At 45.1% G+C, this 13,133-nt stretch overlaps 1 protein-coding gene across 5 annotated transcripts in view; it reads left to right on the plus strand.

Annotated features, from left to right (window-relative positions):
- The first annotated feature begins 684 nt into the window (after positions 1 to 684).
- Positions 685 to 13,133, plus strand: part of FLNA (filamin A) — a 115,165-nt gene continuing 102,716 nt past the window's right edge. For 4 of the 5 annotated variants that reach the window (XM_088455503.1, XM_088455501.1, XM_088455502.1 and 1 more), the window contains exon 1: positions 685 to 825. The gene's annotated coding sequence lies outside the window, so the exon portion shown is untranslated. The remainder of the gene's footprint in view (positions 826 to 13,133) is intronic. The other variant, XM_088455500.1, reaches the window with a different exon arrangement.

Raw genomic sequence — 13,133 nt, forward strand, 5'->3', positions numbered from 1 at the left:
TACATCTCCTCCAATCTTTTAAGGATTTTTTTCTTACATGTCCACCTAGGTTAATAAACTCTCTTCTATTATAAGAACAGAAGTTTAGGTGGTGAGATAAGCTGTTCCTGTTAGGTAAAACTTTAAAGATACAAGGGGAGATGCACTAAACTTTGGAGAGAGCTCCTGTCACTTTATAGGCTGTGTTTAACAAAATGACAGTTAGGAGCTGATTGGTTGGTACCTTATCTCTCCTTACATTTTCTTCACTATCCCCCACTACGTGTTAAGCTATAAACTTCCATTGTTCCTGACATGTTTAAAACCTCTGTAGCGCAGCAGGGAGTGCTCCAGTCCCCTGTCCTGTACTCGCACAGGGTCCCGGTGTGCTGCACGCCGTTATTGTGCAGAGCCCCTTGTGTTCAGCTAATGCATCCCCTGCAGCGCAGGAGTGGGGCCAGCAGCACTACATGCCCACTCCTTACTCCTGAAGGGGTTAAATTCCTTGGGAGCAGGCATCCCATTTTTTGCCTTGAGGCTGTGCAGAAATTTCAGGCTTCTGAGAAAATGAAGGCTGACCTCATCCCAAAACTCAAGGGGGCGGGGTTCCCAGCTCCACTGTAGGCTGCCATAAACTCTTCTCCCCCCCACCTCTTCACTTTGCTATTTTACCAATTAAGGCTTTCTCAATCTCGGAGAGAGAGAGAGGAGAGATCAAGGGGGTGTAATTCTATTGACAGGGCAACTGTGAGGCATTCCCCCCTGTGCGGAGGAGAAGCGCAGGCAGCCCGGCAGCACCGCTCCAGCCTCTCTGCTTGCTCTAGTTGGGAAGTTGCTGAAGGAAAGGTAAGCTGACTGTCCTGTCCTGGATACTGTATTGTCTTGGATCCCTGGCAGGATCCGTGCTGGGCATTTACTCCTATCATTCTGGCTCAGGCTCCACTGTGTATGAAATGAAGGTTATCACAGTGGGGATTGCGCCTTAACGCATGCATCACGCAGGGGATTGCGCCTTAACGCATAACTTCTGTGCACACATCTACTAGCTGCAATCAGAATATCCAAGATACGTTTGTGGGAAATATTTATTTATATGGTTCCAAGACTACAAACAGCCCCGGGCATCTGCAAAGTGACAGACTATTAGTTAGGATTAGTAATGCAGTCTGACAGCGATGGGGAGATAGTCACTGACAGCGAACATCTCTTATCGATCAGTCACCTCAATGTCATTTGTGAACCATATCCACTGGCTGGTTCCTGTGAGAGGAGAGTTCCTTTTAACTGAGCTCTAGATAAAGTTTAATGATTTACAGAGATATGCCAGTGTGACTGCCACCCCCCTCTAGTGCAAAATGGTAGCATTGGGGACATCTATATATACCCAATACATGTGCCAATGGGGACACCTAATGTGCCCAATACATGTGCCAGCGGGGACAGCTAATGTGCCCAGTACATGTGGCAATGGGGACACCTAATGCGCCCAATACATGTGCCAGTGGGTGGTGACACCTAATGTGCCTAATACATGTGCCAGTGGGGACAGCTAATGTGCCCAGTACATGTGGCAATGGGGACACAATGTGCCCAATACATGTGCCAGTGGTGACACCTAATGACCCCAATACATGTGCCAGTGGTGACACCTAATGTGCCCAATACATGTGCCAGTGGGGACACTTAATGTGCCCAATACATGTGCCAGTGGTGACACCTAATATGCCCAATACATGTGCCAGTGGTGACACCTAATGTGCCCAATACATGTGTCAGTGGTGACACCTAATGCGCCCAATACATGTGCCAACGGGGACACCTAATGTGCCCAATACATGTGCCAGTGGTGACACCTAATGTGCCCAATACATGTGCCAACGGGGAAACCTAATGTGCCCAATACATGTGCCAGTGGTGACACCTAATGTGCCCAATACATGTGCCAGTGGTGACACCTAATGTGCCCAGTACATGTGCCAGTGGGGTCAGCTAATGTGCCCACTACATGTGCCAATGGCAACACCTGAGGTGCCCAATAAATGTGACAATGGGGATACCTAATGTGACCAATTCAACATGTGCCAAAGGAGATATCTAAGGTGCCCCAAACTCGTGCCAGTGTGGATACCTACTGTGCCCAATACAACATGTGGCCAATGGTAGCACCTGATGTGCTCAATTCAATATGTGCCAAAAAGGATATATAAGATGCCCAATACAATTACCAATGCGGACACCTTATATGCCTAATACACCATGTACCAAAGGGGAAACCTAAGGTGCCCAATACAAGTGCCTATGGAGACACCAATATGCCCAACATAGCATGTGCCTATGGGGACACCAATATGCCTAATATAGCATGTACCAGAGGGGGAACCAATATACCTAATATAACATGTGCCAGTCTGGACACCAATGTGCCTAATATAACATGTGCCAGTGGGGACAAAATGTGCCTAATATAACGTACCAGTGGGGACAAATATGTTCCTAATATAACATGTGCCAGTGGGGACACCATTATACCTAATATAACATGTGCCAGTGGGGACACCAGTTTACCTAATATAACGTGCCAGTGGGGACACCAATATACCTAATATAACATGTGCCAGCGGGGACACCAATATACCTAATATAATATGTGCTCGTGGGGTCACCAATATACCTAATTTATAACATGTGCCAGTGGGGTCAACAATACACCTAATATAACTTGTGCCAGTGGTGGGCGCACAAATATATAAAACAATGATGTTAGAATTTATGATGTTTTCTTTGTAACTAAGTTTGGATGCCCCTCATCGGGCAGATTACCAGTGGGAATAGACACAATAGGTGATAATAGTATGCACCATTAGATAGAATATTGTATAACAGGGTATCCTGTGGCTCCTCCCTTAACCCCTAAAATGCTGGAAGAGATTGCTGCTTTCTGCTGCTTGTGGGACTCTCCTACAAGTTCTGTGTGTACCAGCCAGTAGCATGCAGGGACTTGTAGTTCCACAACAGCTGTAGAGCCACCTTTGTTGTAGGTCTGGTCTGATGCCACAATTACTCTAATTTAGGATATACTTTACTTGCATAACATACCTATAGCATTGCGTACATCCATCCCCACTATGCCTTGTTACATCTGTCCTCAGTGGCTTGTGGGGCTACATGTCATACAATCTGTAACAGTGACTGGAACATAAATGGCTTTTTCATCTTCCATTGTTATGTTGGATATAGACTGTTCATTCAATCCCTTAATGACAATCCATCCTTCGAATAGCAAAGATCAGCTCTTAAAACCATACTGGTTTATCAATGTATTGTTATCCGTTTGAAAATGTTGGCACCGTTTTAGATTGCAAGCTCTTCAGGTCAGCACCCTCCATACTGATTGTGGTAGTTTGCTAAGACAGGTTCCTTTGTTACTGTCCTATTCAGGATATGCAGGCACTGTATACACTTATAGAGATGACGCTTCTGTCAACATCCCACTGTCAGCCTCCAGAGCTCAGCCAGAAACATGGCACAGTACATACCTTGCCTTAAGCCCATCACATGAATCAGAGGAGCACTGATTTATATTGTCACACAAAGTAAACATCTTAATCCTCATTTGTCTCATATGACCTTTACTTCAACCACTTTAAACCTCTTCAACACAGAGCAGTCTAAATAAATATATTCACATACTTTCCTGCTGGAATCTTCCCACTTGTCTAATGTACTGATTAGTATATTTGTGAAGAGCAAGCCATACATTTTTTATAAAAAAAAAGAGTTTAACTCTTTCTGCATCAGGGTTCCATACTGTGGATAAAATACATTGCACATGCCTCTGGTGCTGTAGCATGTTGTGTTTAATAAATTCAGATGGGTTTATTTTACAGTAAAGGCAGCTCACATATATTGTTTATATATGTGATTATATAACCCAGCCCTTCTGCATAAGTCAAACATGACATCATGGTAAAAAGAGAGAGGTCTGTTTGGTTGGTTGGTTGGTTGGTTGGTTGTACTTTCTTTTGATATATGAATACAGTAAAATAAATACAGTATTACACCATAATATAATAATAATGGGTTAACATTAATTTGATAGTAATGGGTTAACTAATGACCTTAAATCTTGGTCGGTAATAAATGCTGCATGCTGTGTACATAATTAATGTTCTGATTAGTGACAGTTTGTGAATTATGCTTGAGAATAAATGGCGAGTACTGAAATAACATGTTCCCTCTGCTCCTTCAGTCTGCTTAATCCTATTACTTTGTTCATAAATATATCTGTATAGCCAATGGATTAATAGTATATATTCAGATATCAGGTGCGCTTACTTGATTGGAATTTGTGTTAAAGAAACTAGCCTTAGACTGTAGTGTAACAAAAAACAATTTATTCATTTGTACAATATCTAAATCTATATATAAAACAGGATAAGTATGTTTGACACAGGGGCGTATCTACAATGGTTGCAGGGTGTGCGGGGAACACGGGCCCCTGGGTCCAGGGGGGCCCCGCACCGCACACCCTGCACCCATAATATTACTTACCTCTCCGGAGTCCCACGTCGGCGTGGGGGTCCGGCGCTGTAAAACGACTGGAAAATGGCCTCGGTGGCCATTTTCCCGTCGTTTGCGCATACGCAGTACAGGGAAAATGGCCTCCGCTGCCATTTTCCCGGTGACCTGTGCAGAAACTATAGACTGGGCACACTCTAGTGCCCAGAGTCTATAACTCTGGCGCTGGCCGCGCACAGCTCTGTGCGCTGCCGGCCGCTGGGCGGAGAGGAGGGGACCCATGTCGGAGACTGCACACGGGCCCCCTCCTCTCTAGAAACGCCCCTGGTTTGACACCTGTGTCCTATTATTCCCTTGCTCACTGGGGGGGGTCAGTTTCTCTTGCAGGGATCAACTTTCCGTATGTTCTGTGCTATAAGCAACTTTCATACGTTCCCCAAAAGGTTATTAAGCCGTCTTCAATGAGTACTAATTAAACAATCTAATATACAGTATATATTAGGTACTTCTCTCTTTGTTTCACTGTGGGTGTTGCCACAGATGGTGGACCTAGTCCAACGGTTCCCAGAGCGCAGTTTACCCTAATTGAGCTGTATAGCCAATGGCCCTGGTTGATGGGTGGAGACCATCTGCACGCAATGCTAGAGATATACTCGCAGTTGGCCGATGTTGGAAGTACTGTATGTGTCAGAGTCGCGCTGTGCATGCGTCACAATGGTAACAGCCGGGAGACGCAGAACGAATTTGGATGCAAGAGCTGAGGATTTCAATGGGCGTTCCTGGGATGTACCAGGAGGCTGGTTAGGCAGACATGGGCGTGTCGGTGACGGCGGCTGCGTCTAAAGGCTGGTGCAATTTTCGATGTTGCGACTGATGGTGCAACGATGGTATATCTCAGCACACGCCGCGATGGAACAGTACCGCAGCCAGGGGGTATATTAGTAGGCTGAGAATCGGTCACAGCATTAGCATAATGATGCGGCTGCGGCAATATATGCGCCCGTGACTGCATGCCCCTTTGCCCAACATGTCATATTTGCTAAATATTTTATTTACCTTTTGATGTCTATTTAATTTGGTCACACCACTTGGAGCTGGCTATGTCATTATATACCACAACGTTGTTCCGTAGTGATCAGGCATTTAAATCTCACTCTGGCCCTCATTCACAGGCGGTCGCAAGAAGCGATCGCTCTCTCTGAATGAGGGCGGGCGCTTCTTTTTTTTCTGTGCGGCCTCTTGGTCGCTACATACCTCCCAACCTGACCCTCTCCAGGAGGGACACAATGCTCTGGTCCTGGACTTCCCTGGTAATTTATGATTGCACTATCTGTCACTCAAAGTAGCGCTCTGTCGGCGGGCTACGAGCGATCACTTTCCGATCGCACAGACTGGCTCGCGCACTGCGACGCATATGCATGCACAGACGGGCGACAATCGCCCATAGCGAGCGAACGCAGCTTAGCGAGCGGGTCTGAATCAGACCCTGTGTGAGAGTTAGCTGATTGGCTGACAGGAAACATGAAGTACTGTAGGTGTAAGCCATTTTTTGGATGACTATATCTGCTCAGTTTAGGTGGTCACAGATCCAGGTGTTTGGTGCTCAGGCTGTACAACCAAATTGCAAGATATAATTGTGTGTGTGTAAAAGAGGAGGTCCAACACTTATTTATGGGTAGGATTAAAATCAACACGGACCTATTTGCAAAAGGGGTTAGAACTAGGGTTAAAGATTGCTTTAGATTTTGGAGTAGGCATGTGCTAATGTTAGATCTAGATTTATGAATAAGGAATAGTATTTGTCAGACTTAAAATAGTATTAGCAGTTTTGTGACCGAGGAGAGCCTAGAACGTCATGGGAATACAAATCATGTGACATTTGGTTTGATCAATAGTATCTTGTTGTCCTAGGGTACCAGAGCCCTGCAGTAGCCTTCCTCCATCTTGGCTACTTTGTTAGGGTCTCAGGACCTCATTCAGAGTCGGTCGAAGCGGCCGCACGGTCGTACGGGAAAAGGGGCCAGATATTCAAATGATTCCCTCGCAAGTTGCATCCCTAAGTTCGGATCGGTAGCTGGCCGACCAAGGGGAGGAAGCGGTCGGAATTAAAAAAAAATACGCCCCCTTCTCGTACGCATAGCACGTCATCTCCGGGCATATAAGGATTAATCGAGACCATCGGGAACCATCGAAACTGGTCGTAGAGCTTAAGGTTGACCATACCCTCTCTTAAGCTCTACGATCATGTCAGTGTAAAAACCTCCCATGTCACCTGTGCCATGACGCTACTTTGTTAATTATGCACTCCCATAAACTGTATGCACTCCCATAAAACGCCGTTCGCATAATTAGGCACGCCTGCGTTCGGATCTCCACTCCCCCGTTTTCAAGCACCTTCCCCTGTTACCACCCACAAACGCCTCATTCTGTCACTCAAACTACCGACCTGGCTGTGTTCAAAGAGAGAGAAATTTCTGATCGTAGCGGCTAGTTTGCGCACGCGCATTGCGAACTTTACGCATGCACAGTATAGCGAACATCGGTGGCGTACGACCGTGCGGCCGCAACGACCGACTCTGAATGAGGTCCTCAGAGTGTATGTCCTCTTCTGGTCGAGCTAGGAGAAATTCTCTTTTGCCCATTTAATTATTATCATTTATTTATATGGCGCCATGAGTGTTCCGCAGCGCCTTACAAAGTACACAAACTAATACGTGACCAGTAACTTACAGTACAATACAATACAATGCAGGACAAGGACATGGATAATAAACATTGCTACATTAGCGACCATAACACCCAGCAGAGCATAAGCAACCAAGTATTAGGTGCCCTAGTGGGGAGTAAGAAGTAGATGAAAGTAAAGCAAGGAGCAGCACAAGAGGGTAGAGGGCCCTGCTCGTAAGAGCTTAATAAAATGGTTATTGACCACACAGGCACACAGTCACCTTAGCTATCATGAATGAGTAAAAATAAGGTCCCTCCTCCACAAAGAAAAATGTAATACTGAACCGAATATTCTTCTCACAAATAGGGTTCTATTTCTTAACATTATTTTGACTAAAATAAAGTGAAAAAGGGTGTATTCACACCCTTTTCACATTATTTTAGTATCACCTATAGTTATTACAGGACAATTGGAGTAGAATTCCTAAAATTCTACTCCAACCCCTAAGTATCACTTATTTTTAGTAAGCAGTTCGCATTTCCCATAATTGTAATGGGAAATGTGATCCGACCAGAGTTACTAAAAACAAAATGTGAAAAGAATACCTAGGGAGGCCCTGTGATAATAACGCCACCTGGGGGTGGTGTTATCCAGGGTCTCCCCTGGTTACCAGACTCCTGCTCCGCTCTAACGGGGAGAGCAGAGCCGGGAGTCAGTCCCAGTAATCAGCTGCGTGGTCTAAACAGACCACACGCTGATTACTGTAAAAAAAAAAAATTAACTTACCTGACTCCAGGGACCGGTGATCGGGCCTCCGGTGATGACTCCCCTCCGGTCAGCTGGTCTCCCATAGTACACTGCGGCCAGGTCATCAGGTGATCAGGTCCCAGTGCAGTATGGGATATCACCTGACCGGAGGACATCACTGGAGGCCCGGATCATGCAGGTAAGTGTAATTAATGGATGGGGGGTAGCGCCGGGGGGGGGGGTAGCAGCGACGGCCGGTCGGCGCATGCGCGGGCACTTTGTCACGGTATTTTTTCTGAAAATACCATGACTAGTGTGCGGATGGGATTCGCAGGGACAGAGCTTTTTTCGCAAGCTCTGTCCCTGCAAGGGATTTGTAGTAAATCCCTGTGATATTGCCTGAATTCGCAATGCGAATTCAGTCGTTAATATCACACTACAATCTGCATGCAATATGCGGATTGTAGTAAATAGAGCCCCTAATCTTTGGATTATACATTTTACACACACACTTAGCAATTTAAGGGGCATATGTATCAAAGATTGATGTGAGATAAAATTGTGAGATATATATCACCAACCAATCAGCTTCTAACTTACATTTTGCAGGCTGTGTTTTAGAAATAATAGTTTGGAGCCGATTGGTTGGTGAAATATATTTCACAATTTTATCTCACATCAAGCTTTGATACATATGCCCCTTAATCTGTTGTTTCATGTAATGAACATGCTTATGGTTCGGGGGTTAGGTTAGGTTAGTTATTACTTACCTGAGGACGATCAGGATTTCCAGCGCTGTCGGGCTGCCGCTGCCGGGATCTGTTCATCTGTCGGGCTGGCGCTGCCGGGAATCGAACCGCCATGCGGCCGGCGGTATTTCATACCGATTCCCATGGTTAATGTCCTGGATAATCAGCATTGTCAAACTTGGATGACATATAATTTATTTATTATTTTTTTATTACCAGTTATTTATATAGCGCACACATATTCTGCAGTGCTTTACAGTGAATATCTTACCATTCACATCTGTCCCTGCCCCAGTGGAGCTTACAATCTATATTCCCTACCACATGCACACTATTGTCAATTTTATGGGGAGCCAATTAACCTACCTGTATATTTTTGCAGTGTGGGAGGAAACCGGAGTACCCGGAGGAAACCCACGCAAACACAGGGAGAATATACAAACTCCACACAGTTAGGGCCGTAGTGGGAATCGAACCCACGACCTCAGTGCTGTGAGGCAGTAACGCTAACCATTACATCATCTGTGCATATATATATATAATAATTCAGGTCCGTCCATGGTGTGCCACCCATGAAGTGATAACTTTACCTAATATGATTACATTGTAAAATACGTTTTGCATGTGTGGGCATAGTATACAATCATCTTGACCAACAGGGAGAACTAGCAGAAAGTTTGAAAACATGGCAGCACTCCAAGAGACTAATTGATTACCAAAGTGCAGGGCCGTAACTAAGGTAGTGCGGCCTGTGCAATGGCACAGGGCACCGCAGGTTAGGGGGCGCTGTTTGGGCCTGTCAATTTTCTGTTTATTATCATTCTCACTTGTAGCTTCCTCTTATTTTATCCCCAGCATCTCCTGGCCTCCCCTATCTCTTCCCTGGCCCTTCCCCATGAGGCCATTCCCATTATTTGGGTGTGTTATGTCCCTGTTTGAAAAATGGGGCAGCGCCAATGCTTCTTCTGGCACAAGGCACCAAAAAGTCTAGTTATGGCTCTGCCAAAGTGCCAGGTACTAAGATCAGCTTAAACATTTAGGAGCCACAGGCAAACAGGAAATGGGAGACAGGAAGCAGTGTGCCTCTAGTGAGCCAATCACCTGTCCAATGTGGTCATTGATGTGTGAGCGTCCCGTTTGCTGGTTACATGTGATGAGACCTGTATCTTCATCATTGTATGTAGTCCTGCACATCCTTGTTTAGCAGAGGCATCATACTCAATCCCAAATTTGTTAGTGCATCCACTCCAGAGTTCCCAACTGTGCTCTGCGAAGTCTGTGCATGTGTCAGATGTTCTCCACAGGGGATGGAGCAGCAGTGCCAAGCCCACATGCAGCAGTTTCACCACTGTCTTTTACTATATATGATTCACTGGGGGTATTCATTTACATGGCCACGCCCCCTTTCACATTCTGTCCCATGATTTTAGTAAGGCAATAATATATTTCAGTGGAGTTGTCCTATAACCTTCAGAGAATTCTATTCGGACATCTATTTGGACGTCCTTCTGGAAAATCCCAGTGGGGGCACAATGACAATTATAATTAGTATAGCTTGGTAAATCTCATTGTTGAACTACATGCAAGGCATTCCGGGACTTGTAGTTCCATCACAACTTATTATTTTTTTTGTAGTAATCTCATCTCACTGCATATCTGAACAGTAAAGAGTAATTTTAATTTAAAAAAACATTAACCCCTGCAGTGGACTAGTGGGGCTCATCCTGCACATATACCTTAACACTGCAGAGGACGAGACCCACTCATCCTACACAGTCACAGGCGATCACCAAAATAAAATCTTCTACAGATGGAAGGAGGGGGGTGGGATAGATCCAAAGCCAATAACTACCCAGGGCCGTAGAGAGCAGCGGGTAATACAGGAGGCGTGGCCTAACCAGGGTGTGTGGCCACACCCCCTACAAAATAAATATGAATAAAATAGTATCTTGCAATTTTGGAAAAGTGAATTAATGATGAAGCAAAAACATCAAAGTATTTCTTTTTTGTATTTATTAATAATAATAATAATAATAGTAATAATAATAATAATAGTAATAATAATAAAAAAAAGGTTTGCTTTTAGCTCTCTTTATTAGAATTTTATTTGACACGTTAGAGCAAAAATTCTTCTGAAAAAAAAACAAACAACAACATGGTATAATTTTTGTGGGTACTGCGTAAAAAAAAATAGTCACGTTAATGTAGGAATGTGATGAGTGCAAACATCGTAAAATGGGCTCAGCACAGGGGCGATAAAACCCTCAGCAGCAAAGGGATTAAATTCCTAACTTTAAATAGCCTGTTGTCTGGTTGCAGTGAGAACATTTCAGCATCCTTGTTCCCGTTTCAGTTTCCTCCCCCAAATTCCATGTTCTGGCTGCACCCAGGTCTGACCTCTTCTGGGTTCCGTCAGAGTGATGAGGTCAGCATTTTCCTGAAGGAAATGCTATGGTACTCTAATAATATTCTGCAATTAGCCTGAGGTCTGTATATGAGGCACGCTTCATGCTGCCTCCCTGCATATATGCTTGAGGTCTGTGTATGAGGCACGCCACATGAGTGTTACTTGCCTAAGATGCCTCCCTGCTTGGAAGGAGAACAAGTTTTATTGGAGTGTTAAAAGCAAACATCTCCTAATCATTCTTATTGCAACATTCCCAGAGCTTTTGTGACAAGTTTAAAGGATGCAAAAATCTCATCAGCTGCAGTAGAACTAAAGAAGGGAGTTTTAGGTCTATGGACAGGATGTATCAATCCTAATAGGGGGTAAAACCTCAGAAATCTGCAGACATTTACTGCAATACATATGGATCCATGGGAGGTTTAAGAGAAGAGGGGGCCCTGTGTGCAGCCTCCTCTCTGGCAATGCAGCAGAATGTGGCTTTGTGTGCAAATCTCCGGGAAAATGGCCGCCAATTCCTGGGGATTTCTGTCTGCAGGCGGGACTCCAGAGAGGTATGTATAATATAATATGAGTGCAGGGTGTGTGGTGTGGGCCCCCCATGGACCCAGAGGCTCGTGGGCAATGCACACTCTGCACCCATTTTATATATACGCCAATGAATGGATCCCCATATGTATTAAAAAGGTACATCCTGCCCCATTTATTTAAGAAAAGTAACAAATGATATGGTTACTTAAGTAACACTAGTGTAAGCCATAAGAAGGATATATATTGTGTTTATAAAGCAATGACATGTTACACAGCGCAACGTGACACGAGTAAATGACATACAACGATATGAGACACATGATAAAGATGACCCTGCACAAATCAGATGACAGCCAGCTCTGGGAAACACTTGATACATGAGAAATGCCTCCCAACAGTCCCGATTTAGGGAAGCCAGTCCCGATTTGGGAACTCTGGGACTGATTCAGACCCGCTCGCGAACGCTGAACGCTCGCAATTGAGTTGATGTTGCCCAAGTGCGCATACGCGAGACCTGAATAACGACGGCCAAGCCGTCGTTATGGGTCTCGCACCAAAGGGGGCGTGCTTGACCATCGCGACCATCACCTGGCCGCTCGCATAAGCTGTGGGACGCCCTGATTCAGAGCGAGCACTCTCAAAGAGCGTCCGGCTCTGAATAAGGCCCACAGTTCCAACCTGAATCAGACCTGGATTTTCCCCGGCGCCGACCCAGGATATTCCCGAGTCAGCGCCGTTCACAACGAAGCCGGGTCTGCAGAAGTGGACGGCGTTGAAGTGGACGCTTTTAGATGACGTAATCTCCAAGCGCCACTGAAGCCGGACCAATCGGCCGGCATGCGGCGCACTCCAGGTCATCATGACCCGGAGCGTGCCGTTCACACTGCAGGTTTTCACGGGTTATTACCGTGTTAAACCCTGCAAGTTACCTGGGTTGGATTGCTGGGTCACTCCACCCGGGAATCCAAACCTGTCCCCTTTTACACCGAGGAGCTACCCGGGTTAACCCTGCAATAACCCGGGTTTTAGCTCTGGTGTAAAAGGGCATGAATGTGATAAAATTGTAATTGCTGGTGGGTAAAGTGCGTGTGGCAATTGTAAGGCAGTAATTGGTGACTGGCATTTCTGTGCAGCTACCAGTGGTAGTGAGATATCACTCAGGCTCTTTTCATTGAACCAATATTCATGGAAATACAGGAGAGGTCCCTAATGAAATTGATAGGTTACAGTCCCATGAATGATTCATCTGGACACATAATAGCTGCCTGCAATGTCTGCGACTGGTGCCCTTTAAGGGGGTATATTAACTGGGGATATCCAGGAGGTGGTGTTTCATGTTAAAATGCCCTCTGGATGGCACAATTTATGTACGGTGTATGATGATCCTCCTTCTTAGCTCAGTGGAATGACACATAATGGTAATTCTCACAAAGCTCAAACTATTAGCTCAACTAATTATCTGTTATATTTACGCTAATTGATAGTTAATGGTTTAGCAAATGACAACAAGAAAAATGACCTCCACTTACAGCATGCA

This window comes from Taudactylus pleione, unplaced genomic scaffold, assembly GCF_031769625.1.
Source record: "Taudactylus pleione unplaced genomic scaffold, aTauple2 ptg000656l, whole genome shotgun sequence".
NCBI lineage: Eukaryota > Metazoa > Chordata > Amphibia > Anura > Myobatrachidae > Taudactylus > Taudactylus pleione.